Below are 12,647 nucleotides of genomic sequence, written 5' to 3'. Positions count from 1 at the left end.
TGCTAGGTGTTTACACTCTACCAAGGGCTGCCGGGCTGCAAATAAAAACCACTTAGGGATTTACCTGAACGCCTGTCCTCAGGCTCCACCCCCAGAGAGTCTTGATTATGTGGCCCGAGGCAAGTTTGAGGCAACAGGATTTTTAAAGCTCCCCAGGTAATTTTAATGTGCAGTCAGGGCTGAGAATCACTATGTCAAGGTAGGAAGACTGAAATGTATTTTTCTCCTCCGAATAAAGGGATTGCGTGAAATTAGAGGGACCAGTTCCTGGGGAATGTGGGATATATGAATCATAATTAGGCCCTCTAAGTGTCAACCACAGTCTGGGCAGGGAACACCTGTGGAGCCGAGGATTAGAAATGAATGATGCCCTTTGTACTGCAATGATAATACATTCTACTCTCTGAGAAGCTATTAAGATATTTCTCTTCAGAATTTTTTTAAAAAATCTATTTTAAAGGGTCTCAAGTAATATGAGGTATTCAAGAAAGCTCTGTGTACTTAACCTGGCAGGGCTTTCGGCAAAATATTTGGCTTTTTTATTTATGTGTGCATCATGCAGCGGAAGAAGGGAGAATGGGAGTTTTCCAGAGAAATGAAAAAGAGGTTCCACATTTGCATTACATCAAGAAAGTTTGATTTGGCCTAACTATCTCTTATTGCACTTTTCATATCTTGAGGTCTATTCGATGCATAAATTTCATTAAAAGTCTAGCCTCATTTAAATGATAATTTACGTCCTTAGAATGCCATTTCCAGCCTTGTTCTTCTGCACACCCCTGGAGCTGATCAGACTGTGGTGATCCCTTTGTTTTCAAAGGAAACTTCATGTTCACGTTCTCTCTACAGGGGTTAGTAGAGGAAGACAAGAAAATAGTTCCATAGTGTTTCTGCCAGTTAACGGGGAACATTTTCCCTCCTCCATATATCATGATAGGTAATTGAATTAGTACTCCAGTAGGAAAGGGTTTGCTATTTCATACTCCTATAGTTTTTTCTTAACACCATGAAATTAAAGACATGCCAGCATGAAGCTGCATATTCCTGATCACTTTCAAATAAGCAATGTAGTATATTATTTCTTTTATGTGCTTTTATAGCACATGCTGTGCAAGATAATTGACTCCGTGACAGATGTCTGTATTTCTGGGGAAAATTTATTTGTGAAAGCACACACACATATTACTTTAACATGGCTCTATCCATTACGTGGTCCACAAGGTGCTTTTCGATGACTTGAAAATTGAAATTAATATTTTCTCTTGCCATTCTGTATATGCAGAAGCAAATTTGACTATTTGATATGGCCAATTTGAAGCTTATTCCATTAGGGAATGTAACCTTCTGTTCTCAATCAAGGCTGGGTGCCCTTAGATCTTGCTTGAAGCGCTACAGAATGTGGAAGGATATAGTTTTCTTTCTTTTCAGTGAAGCCCGTAGGCCTGCACATTCCCCATCCACCCAGGATAAGCTCTGTGCAGACTCACCTTCACAACAAAACGGCTATCAGAAAGGTGTAAACTAAAGGAGTGCAGGAAAGATTCTCCATGGGTCTCCCTTTACGCTGCCACTTTCGATCAAAATGCCACTCTTTTCCAAGACCAACTCTGGTAGGCAACGGTATCTGATTTGGTTGAGGTGGACTGGCTTGGAAACCGGCGATATTAGGTGGATGAGGCTGCTGGGAAGGCAAATCGAAAACAGGAAAGATTTATAGAGAATGTCCACTCCACCCGCTCTGTAATCCTGCCTGAGACCAACTCTGCTTCCTTTAAATACACTCTCCCATTCTTTTTAGCTACAAGAACTTTTCAGGGGGAAAAACTGGACCTTTTATCCTCACCGGGTGAGTGGACACTTTTTTTGTCATGAGATTGTACCATTTAGTTAAAATCAAAATGACTAACACCTACAGAGGGATTACCATTTTCAGAAAGGATGTTAAGTTTAACAAGGTTCCATTTCACAGGTCATTTTTCTTTTAATGAGCAGACAAGGAGAAACTTCTCATTGGGGCAGGTCTCTACTAGCTGCTTGACCTTCCAGTAGCTTAGCCTTTTGTGTCTTAGAAGAATTAAGGGAAGGAAAGGAGATTTTTATCATTAAACTTTTATTTATTTATTTATTTAATCATTAAACTTGACGCAGCCTCTCCAAAACCCAAAGTGGGACACTGGGGACTGCTTCTGTAAGGACACTTCTGGAGTGTGGAGCCAACCTCAGTGAGGTGGAGCCCTGAGGTCAGGAGAAAGGAGTCTTTTCACCTACCAAGTGTGGGTGGGTGGTTGGCTCCCCTCCAGAAAGACATGCTAAGCTCGTGTGTGCCGGGTGGCCTGACTGCACACAGACTAGAACACCCTAAGGCTGTAATGTCTGACTTCTGGCCTTGTGGGGGCTTCCTCACGCAGACTGGTTCTACGTCAGCGCCGCTGAAGCTGTGGCCGTGCCCACCAGAACCTCCAGAGTGTGAGAGAAGGTTGCCAGCAGATAATATTGAAAGTGTTGTCCCAGCCGTTCTCCCACATTTTAGGCCAAAAACGTGGCCACTCACTGAACAGAAAATTTTTATCTTGACCTAAAAATACATCAAATTGGGCAGGCCGGGTGGCTCAGAGGTTTAGCGCCACCTTCGTCCCAGGGCATGATCCTGGAGTCCCCAGATGGAGTCCCGCATGGAGCCTGCTTCTCCCTCTGCCTATGTTTCTGCCTCCCCGCCCCCTCTGTGTCTCTCATGGACAAATAAATAAAATCTTTAAAAAAAAAAACACATCAAATTGAACTTAAAAATAACAACAACCACAGTCTTAGGACTTCTGTCCCTCCCCACTTCCTTCTTGTCTCATCCAAAGTGACTTACTAATTTAAGGGAGGGTTCCAAGGGCTGGCTTTAGTTAATAGGCCAGGCCGGGAGGGAGGGGTGAGGGAGCCAGACGGTGCCTAGAGGGAAACGGCAGCCAGGCCAGCTGTAAACTGACTCAGCTCTACTTTCCAGCGACTCCTCAATGACCAGTCACTTTCCAGGATGGCTGAGAGCTTGGGGTCATCGGCCTTCCCAGGAATTTAGGTTGGGAAGTGGGACTGGGGAAGGCATGCGCTAGGTCCTGACCTTTATCAGTGACTGTCCCTGTCCACCGCTTCCTGGGGGGAGTCTGGTGGCAGGTGCTCCAAACTTTCCAGTCTACCCACTGCAGGCAGTGGTGGGGTCCCCACGGAGAGCTGGGTTTTCCTTTCTGGGAGTTCCCCTCTGGCCAGAAGCCTTGGCCTCCAGTCCTTCCAGCATTTTTCGGGCATGTTCATTGGGTTTGCACTTCCCTGCGCTGCCCTCGTGCACTGGCTTCTCCTTCACCTTCCTTATGGTTTGTCCTCGCAGCTCGCCCTTCGCTCCCCAGCTCGCCAGCCCCCCAACCCGAGGCCCCCGGGGGCGCTCGGCTATCCGGAGGAACCAGAACCCGGGTCGGGATCCGCGCTGTTAGCAGGGATGGGAGAGGTCGGGGGAGGGAGGCTGGGATCTGGGGAGGAGACACGCGGCTGGCGCTGGGGAGAGCACCACCCGGGGCCACCGGGGAGCGACCTGCCGGGGGCGCACGGCGCCAAGCGCTGCCCTCGGGCGGGGCGCGCCCCGTTCGCGCGTGGGGTCAGTCACACGCAGCACGCCGCCCGCGGGTCGAGAACCTTCCAGCTGGAACTTCCCAGATTCCCGGCACCCTGTCTTCTCCCGCTTTCGGGTGAGGCTCGGGGGGAGTTGGCCCCGGAGTTCCGCACCCGCATTCTCGGGGCGAAGAAGTCGGAGGGCGCGCGCTGGGCGCGCTGCGGGTGTCGGAGGAAGCTTTGGGGGTGCGGGAGGATGCGCCGGCGGACGGGAGGAGCTCGGCGGGGACGCGGGGGCCCCCGGGCTGGGGTGCGGGCAGGGAAGCCCCGCGAAGCCCTGGGCGAGGCCGCCTGGATGCAGGGGCCGGGGCTGCCCCTTCCCGCAGGTCAACCCCGGCCCGTCTGCACGGTGCGCGCGGTCCCCGCGGGGTTCCCGAGCGCGGGGGGGGGTCCCCGGTCCCCCGGGAGGGTCCTCCCCTGCTCGCGCCGGAGGACGACAGTCGGACATTTTCCTCGGCCTCGCTCGCGGCAGCCGGGGTGGCCGCCGGGCAGGGCTGCGTGAGGGGCCCGGGGCTCGGGCGGAGCCAGAGGACACTTCCCCCCGGCCCGGGCTGCCCGGCCGGTCCGCCCGCAGGAGCCCCGGGAGCCGCGCGCGCGCCCCGGAGGTCGCCGTGCGGGGGGACCCGCTCCCACCCCCCGCGAGCCCGAGGGGGCGGGGCGGGGGCGGGGCGCGCGGGGGGCGGGGCGCGGGCGGGGCGCGGGGGCGGGGCGCGGGCGGCCGGGAGCGCGGAGCCGCCCCGCGGGAGGGCCTGCGAGCCGCGCCCGGGAGCAGAGGGCGAGCGGCGGACCCGGCCGGGCCCGCGCGCCGGGAGGAAGGCGCCCCGCCGCCGCCGCCGCCGCCGCTCCGCGTGCTCAGCCCGTCCCCGCCCCGGGAGCCCGCGCCCCCTAGCTCCGCCCGCCGCTCCGCCGCCCGCAGGCTCCGGCTTCCGTCCCGGACTGCGCCCGCGGCCGCCAGGTGGGTGCCGGCGCCCTGGCCGCCGCGCGGGGTGGGCGGGTGGGGTGGGGGCGCGAGGGGCTCGCGAAGTTGGGCAGCTGCTGGCCCGGCCGGGTGCGCGCCCCCCCCCCGCGTCCCCCCGTGTCCCTCCGCTTCTCCCCGCGTCCCTGCCTCCCCCCGGCTTCCCGGCGCGTCCCCCGCGTCCCGGCGCCCGAGGCGGCTGTGGATCCCCCGGCTGGAGCGCCGGCAGCCGCGCGCCTCGGCCCGGGAGGGTGGCGGGTCCCACCCGGGTCCCACCCGCCTCCCCCGCCCCCGCGGCCGCCTCGGGAGGGGACCCTCGCCCCCCGGCTACGTCTGTGCCAAGTTGGGGAAGTCGCGGCCCCGCGGGCCCCCGAGGACTAGTCTCGGGGAGAGGAAAGGGGGAGACCTGGGCCCGCCGCGCGGGGAGGGGCGCTGGAGCCGGGGAGCGACCCGGTGCCCCGAGGTCGGTGGGGAGATACCCTCCGTGCGCCCCGCCCGCGCCCCCGGGGGGACCCGCGCCCCTTCCCGCCCGGGTGCCCGTGAGGGGGGTGACCCGCGCCCCTTCCCGCCCCGGCGCCCCCGGGGGGACCCCGCCCGGCCCGCGGCTGGAGTTGCGCGGGGACGGGGACGGGGACGGGGACGGGGACGCGAGTCTGCCCGCCCCCCCCCCCCGCCCCGCTGCTGGCGCGGCCCCGGGACGAGCCTCGGGCGCTGGGCGCTGGGCTCTGGGCTCTGGGCGCTCGCCGCGCCTGCACCTGTCCCTTGGGAGGACCCCGAGGGCGGCCCCGGGGGTCCCTCGGCGGGGGCCGGTCCCGTGCGCCGCCCGAGCTCAGGCGTGGGCTGAGCTGGCGTTGGGCCCCGGGGTGGTTCGGCGGGGAGTCGGTTGGCATCAGGGCTCCCGGGTCCGCACCTGCTCACTAGCGTCTCAGAGACCAAGTGGTTTCTTCCCCGCGGGACCCAGAGGGCCAAGCGCGCCCCCGGCTGCGGGTGGGCCTGGGGTTCACCCGGCAGAAGCCCGGCCCGGCCCGCGCCGCGTCGGGGACAGCCTGGGTGCTTCCGATGGTCGCCAGCCTTCTCAATCTCTTCTCCTGAAATTTAAATGTTTTCTCCTGATTTTAACAGTTCAGGAAGCAGACCTTCATGCTCGTGAGTAAGTTGAGACGTTGAGCTCCGACAAACGAGCTGTGCCCCATCGTTTGCAAATTTTCAGTTTAAAATCCTAGGGGAGAGGGAGGGGGTAAAAAAATAAAAGAAAATAAAATCACAGGCACCAGAAGCTGTGTTAGCACCGTTCTAAGTACCGTGTGAAGAAAGCGACTAAAAGGGCTAAGAAAGTCAGCTTTAGACTTGGTTTTATTTTATTATTTTTTAAAAGATTTTATTTATTTATTCATGAGAGACACAGGCAGAGGGAGAAGCAGGCTCCATGGAGGGAGCCCAATGCGGGACTCGATCCCAGGTCTCCAGGGTCAGACCCTGGGCCCAAGGCAGGCGCTCAACCCCTGAGCCACCCAGGGATCCCCTAGACTTGGTTGTAAATGGTGAGTCCTGTCATTCCTGAATTCCTCATTTAATAGAAATTTCATAAGTTCCTGTATTGTACAATATGTTGTGCCAGGTGCTTTCAAAGACAAATGTAAACTATATTCCTTGTGGTAAAGAGGCTTCCAATCTAAATTAGAGAATAATGTTTTTATTTCATGCTCTCATATGAACATTGCATAGAGTCTAATGATGACGTACGATGGGTGGAATGATAGCAGGAATATGTTACGGGAGGCCCTTTAAGATCATTATTTGGGGGATCCCTGGGTGGCGCAGCGGTTTAGTGCCTGCCTTTGGCCCAGGGCATGATCCTGGAGACCCGGGATCGAATCCCACGTCGGGCTCCCGGTGCATGGAGCCTGTTTCTGTCTCTGCCTCTCTCTCTCTCTCTCTCTCTCACTGTGTGCCTATCATAAATAAATAAAATTAAAAAAAAAAAAAAAGATCATTATTTGGAAAAAAAAAAAAAGATCATTATTTGGTGAATCTGCCTAACAGATTGAAAGAAAAAGTTTGGCTAAACAAGTGTTTTCTGAAGTGAAATCTGAAAGGCTCCTTCAAATGGGAGGCGTTCTTGGTAATTAAGTAAATTCTGCATTTTTTGGGTGAAAACTCAGAAGAGCATCTGTACATGTGTGATTTGATCATCAAATGTTAAAAGCTATAGAAAAAAAAAAGCTATAGAAATTTCCGTTCTAATTCACTTTTCTTCAGTGAAGAAGTCCATTTATGGCATGTTTTTCTTGGCTCTTTGAGAAAGGAAAATATATTGTAATGCCTAGAAAAAAGTACAGAGATCGAATGTAATATTTTTTAAAGACTTTGTTAGAAAGAACACAAGACGGGGAGGGGCAAAAGGAGAAGCAAAGTCCTCAGGGAGCAGGGAGGCCTATGCAGACTGGATCCCAGGACCCTTGAGATCACGACCTGAGCCAAGGCAGGTACTTAAGATGACTGAATCACTTGGGCACCCCTGAATGTTATTTTTAACATTTTTTTTTATTTATTTTTATTTATTTATTTTTAAATAACTTGACGCTTGAACACTTGAAGCCTCATGGGCCTTGGCAATTCCAAATCTCTGGAAATTTGACTGCAACAGCTACAAGATTCTTAATGAGAGGTTTTTTGTTTTTTTGGTTTTTTTTTTGTTTGTTTTTCAAGATTTAAAAGTTTTTGGCTTGGCATGAAGGACGGGCAAGATTTCCATCAGGAAAAGACTGACTAGGTGCATTTGGTGCAACATCAATGACATCTCTGACTTCCTGCTCCTAGGAGGAATGCATCCATCTGCTGGCCGTGGGTAGAGTTTCATAATACCGGTCCTGAGCTCTGAGAGCTTTGAGTCAGCTCAGTCAGTGAGGCAAGCCAGGTTGAGGGAGATCCTGAGAGAGGTGAAGTTAACTTTAAAACACTTGGCTTTTTTTGCTTAGTACCTTTGTTTTTGTATATGTGAATTGAGATTAAAGATCTGTCACTGCCCTGGAAGCTGTGTGGTTTGGTAAGTAGCCATGAGTCTCAAGCCAGAAATCTTCTTATGTAAGAACTTTCTTCAACCTTTTAACTCCTTTAACCAGTAAAAGCTAATTGTTAAAACTACACCAAATAGCTTTTTTAAAAAAGGCCCTCAGTTGAAAGTGTATTTAGTCAGCAGTGTTTATTGAACTTCTCTCTTTTTTAAAGATTTTATTCATTTATTTGACAGAGAAGAGAGAGAGCGCACGCACAAGTAGGGGGAGAGGGAGATGGAGAGGGAGAGGGAGAAGTAGGGGGAGAGGGAGATGGAGAGGGAGAGGGAGAAGCAGGTTTCCCAGGGAGCAGGGAGCCCGATGCCGGGCTTGATCCTGGGACCCTGGGATCATGACCTGAGCTGAAGGCACTTAACCAACTGAGGCACCCAGGCACCTCTGTTTATTGAACTTGTATGTGTTGGACCTTTTCCTAGGCACTGGCGTACAAAATAGTCACAGTCGCTCTCTCATGACCTTAAAAGCCTGGGGAGGCATCCAGACTGTTACACAGAAAATTAGAATCTTGTGTCATTCACGCCATGATAGAAGTAATGCAGAGAACCACAGAAGATGGGATGCTGGGGGCCTAGGCTGGTGAGGGCCCTACAGTGCATCACCCCATCGTAACGGGTTGGTGGTGGTCAGGGAAGACTTCCCATGACTGCAATAAGACCTGAAGAATGAGCGATAGTTGGCAACTGCAGAAGTTGGGGATTGAAGCATGTTCCAGACCAAGGGGAACAGAGCCTGATGCGTTAAAATGGAAGTCAGGCAGGTAATGTAAAAGAATAAACACATGAGAGCAGGAAGGAGAGGTATGGAACCCCGAGAGCCCAGGCTTTGTTTAAATAAAACAGTGATACTCAGCTCCAGCCAAGTGGTATCAGGTTGGGATGCAGACCATGTATCACCAGATGCCCTGTTTTTTTTTTTTTTTTTTTTTTTTTAAGAAAAGCTAACTGTCTAGTGTAAGAGATTGGGGTACTCTGAACTCAAGGTTCCCCTTCTGTAATGCAAATCATTAAGTCTATAGGTATCCCTTTACCCTGTGTGCATCATACTGTGGGAGCTGGGCTTCAAAGAGCTGGTACAACTAGGTTAATACTCCTGCTTCTGCTCGTTTTGTGAGAAGTGTAGCCCCTTGTCCATACTTAGAAGTCTCAGGTCTTCTCCCAGCATCCCTGGAACTGTGGCACGCTTATTTGTTAGCTTGCAAGTAGGGCAAGATCTGAGATACTTTACAATTCTTTAAAGCCACTAGGTACGTTTACATTTACATTTTAGTTCATTAAAATAAAAAATGTTAATACCCCAGTCACACTAGCCCCGTTTTAAGTGTTGGATAGCCGTCTGTGGGCAGTGGCTACTGTTGTGGGGAGAGCAGACACAGAGCATTTCCATCCGTACAGAAAGTCCTGTCAGGTGGGGCTGGTTTCAAGCTTCAGAGTTTTTTTGTGTTCTTGGGTGGGTAGAGGCAAGAAGTTGTTGATCTGGACAGCATAGAAATGATACCTGCTAAATTCTGTATAAAGGAGTTCCTTTATACAAAGGGAATATTCCAGTTTTGGATCATCAATACAGTGTTTAGGCTTCTTGGGACAATAAAAGTAGAAAACTATCTGCAGTGTCCCTTTGGAGACCGGACAGACCAGGACCACGTGGCAATAGAAATTCTGCGTCCGTGGGGCATTGCTCAGTATCACATGGAGAATAGGATCTGTGCCCAAAGGAGCTGGCTTCGGCTTCATCTATCAGCCATGCTGGCCATGGAAGGGACAAGAGCTGCACGTTTGCATGGAGGTCCCGAGCACAGCCAGCCCACCGACACCCGGGCAGGACCTGCTGCAACCCAGCTGTGCCTCCTGGACTCCCGTGGAGGGTGGAGGATGGAGGGCAGCAGGAAGATTTCCCAACTGCTCTTGTTCAGGGAAATTAAGAGGACAGCCTGGAGAAAAGGGAGCTGGCCTCCAAAAAGTCGGGGGAGGTGGGTTGGCTTAGTTAATTGACAGCATAACATTAAGTGACACGACAGGGGTTGGGGGGAAAATGCCAGGAAACAATAAAAACAGCAGGTGCCCTTGGTTCTCAGATGAGGGAAGTTCATCCTGCGGAGCTCCTGGACCACAAGGGCTGGGAAGTGAAAGTGCGACATTATTTCTGTCATTCTTTCTGCCATTCCACAGGCCCAGCCAACAGCCGCTGCAGCCACAAAGGACAGGGTTTTGTTTTGTTTTTAACCCACACTGAGTGTGCGGGTGCCTTGACCATGTAGGTACAGGGTGAGCAAAACAAAGGATGGTGGGAGGAATCTTAAAAAGTGAAAGTCAAGGGCGGCCTGGGTGGCTCAGCCTTCAGCCCAGGGAAGTGTTCCTGGGGTCCCAGGATCGAGTCCCACGTCAGGCTCCCTGCATGGAGCCTGCTTCTCCCTCTGCCTGTGTCTCTGCCTCTCTCTCTCTCATGAATAAATAAATAAAATATTAAAAACAAAAAAAGAGTGAAAGTCAAGGCCCTTGTGGAAGAACCATATTACCACCTGCTCTTTCCCTGGATGAGATGCCCTACTAACAATTTCAGAGACTGGGAATTTCATCCACCCGTGTCAGAAGAAACTCACTTTAAAATGCTGCACGTTTCTAGGCTGTACGTAGATGAGGACTAATGCAGATGTTTAAAAATTTGAGTTTTAGCATGTTTTCAAAAGTGAACGTATCCTTCGCAAGCGCTTACGTACACAGTCTGGCCCAAGCCGTGGATAGTCCTACCTCTTGGAACCCTTTCTGAACACAACATGCCTTGAGAGACGTGTTCATGCTGAAGTAGCCTGACGACAGGGTGACGGTTTGCATACAACTGGGGGGCTTCTGCACCGTTGAAAGGAAATTTGTGATGGCTGCACATACCCCTCTTGCTTACACAGCTCAATTTGTTGGCCGACCCTCATTTTCCCGGGTGCTCCCCAAGTTCTGGTGAGCCTCGGGAGAGCCAGGTCAGGGGCTGTCAGGGGCCTTGCATATGTGGCCCACCTAGTGAGATTTTACTCATTTTGGGGTTTTGGTGTTCCTTTGCTAAATGTCCTCTTTTTTTTTTTTTTTAAGATTTTAGTTATTTATTCATGAGAGACACACAAAGAGAGGCAGAGACACAGGCAGAGGGAGAAGCAGGCTCCATGCAGGGAGCCTGATGTGGGACTCGATCCCGGGACCCTGGGATCACGACCTGAGCCAAAGGCAGACACATTCAACCACTGAGCCACCCAGCCGCGCCCCCCCCCTTTTTTTTATTGTGAATTTTGACATCTTAATTCTGTAGGGATGAAAAAGGTTAGTTATCCTCCCTATAGTCTCCTTACCCCCTCCCATCAGTCTGTTACTGTCTGTTTTTTAGCCTGCTTTCATTTTCCCCTTTCTGTTTTGTTTGCCACAGTTCTTACACACGCTGCAGGCTTGTGCTTCCTTGTGCCCCCATTCTCCTCGTATAAGCAGCATGAAATTGGAAATAATCATCGTCTGTTGTATTTCTGAAGATCAGAATTCTCCCCTGTTTCATGCTGCCCTTTCTCAGGCAGGGTGTGGTGAATCATCTTTGGAAAACTGGCTCCAGTAAACCTGGTGGACGCAGTTGAAACTGTGGTGGTGTCCTTCTCAGAAACAAATCCAGGAGACTTGCTGTTTATAGCATGAGTCATTGATGGGTTCAAATGAAAGGAGGTGATAGCAGCTTTTCTTTTTCTTTTCTTTTTTTTTTTTTTTTGATTTTTTAAAGATTTTATTTATTTATTCATGAAAGAGGGAGAGAGAGAGGCAGAGACACAGGCAGAGGGAGAAGCAGGCTCCATGCACCGGGAGCCCGACGTGGGATTCGATCCCGGGTCTCCAGGATCGCGCCCTGGGCCAAAGGCAGGTGCCAAACCGCTGAGCCACCCAGGGATCAGGTGCCAAAGTCAGCTTGCTTTTCATGCACGCCAGTGTTACATCACCTTTTGAAAGAACCCTGGGATAAAGCAAAATAGACAAATGCCCTCTTCCTGAACCTCGGAGAACTTAGGGTGACACAGATTCTGGCTTCAGGTGATTAAAAGGACAACAGTGGAGGCTTGCAAATCAGGCCTCGTCCCGTAACCCCTAATTTCCTGCGTTGTTCCAGAATTTTTAGTGTGTACGGCTCCTGAAGTCATACATGAGTGACTTTAATCAGGAGCAAAAGTGGGTTCTTTCTGTTATATGGCATCCCCTCCCTGGCCCTTGCCTCACTGAGCTATTGGTGTACACCTATCGGACCACAGTAAAATGTATTTAAAACATTTTCCGGGGCGGGGGGGGGGGTGCTGAGGACTCTTTGGGAGAATTTTTATAAATGAAAACGCCAAGAAGAAGGCAAGCCTGAAGAGTTTCTTTGCAGAGGCAAATGTTTCCAGAAAGACCGATGAGTCAAGGAGTCCTTAATAGGATATGGAGGTGTAACCTTTCACCTAGTTACCATCATTCCCTAAGTCATAACTCTGTAGTTTTAGCCAATTGTTTGACTGGTTCTGGTCTAGTTCCTTAATGACACAGACTGTCTTCGTCCCATTCTTTTCCAGTCTGCAGGCAGTGCCCTTCCAGGGTTTGCATTGCCCTGAGCTTCCCTGGGTTTCCTTCTGTTTAAATAGCGGTTTATCATTCGTATCTTGCAGATTTTCACCCGTATCTTTGTCTTCAGCTCTTCTTCAAGTACGTGTGGGCAGTCTTGCTACGTGGATTTGATGCCAACTTCTAGCTCTTTGCTTCCTAACAAGGTGCCGCCTTTTTCACTCACTCAGCAAGTATTTCCTCAGTGCCAGCCGGGCCCAAGCACTAGTCTTGCCCCCAGAGATTTGCCAGTGCATGATCTGTGCTGTCTTGGAGTGAAGAGTCCCCCAAATGAGGACAATCATTCATTTCCAAAAACCCACCAGGACTGCTGATTACAGAATTACACTTAAAGGTAAATGTTCCCGAGTGGAGCCACCC

At 51.7% G+C, this 12,647-nt stretch overlaps 2 long non-coding RNA genes across 2 annotated transcripts in view; one reads left to right on the top strand and one right to left on the bottom strand.

Annotated features, from left to right (window-relative positions):
- Positions 1-1,139: 1,139 nt before the first annotated feature.
- Positions 1,140-3,977, bottom strand: LOC140612233 (uncharacterized). Its single transcript, XR_012013522.1, has 2 exons — positions 3,107-3,977; positions 1,140-1,681 (listed from the first exon to the last, which is right to left on the bottom strand). It is a non-coding gene; the product is annotated as an uncharacterized lncRNA (long non-coding RNA).
- Positions 3,978-4,412: 435 nt separating this feature from the next.
- The window catches only part of LOC140612230 (uncharacterized), a 34,252-nt gene continuing 26,017 nt past the window's right edge, over positions 4,413-12,647 (top strand). The window contains exons 1-2 of the long non-coding RNA XR_012013520.1: positions 4,413-4,603; positions 12,332-12,621. This is a non-coding gene — a long non-coding RNA (uncharacterized lncRNA). The remainder of the gene's footprint in view (positions 4,604-12,331; positions 12,622-12,647) is intronic.

This window comes from Canis lupus, chromosome 2 (genome assembly GCF_048164855.1).
Source record: "Canis lupus baileyi chromosome 2, mCanLup2.hap1, whole genome shotgun sequence".
Classification (NCBI taxonomy): Eukaryota; Metazoa; Chordata; class Mammalia; order Carnivora; family Canidae; genus Canis; species Canis lupus.
This window is presented reverse-complemented; position numbering and strand designations above follow the sequence as displayed.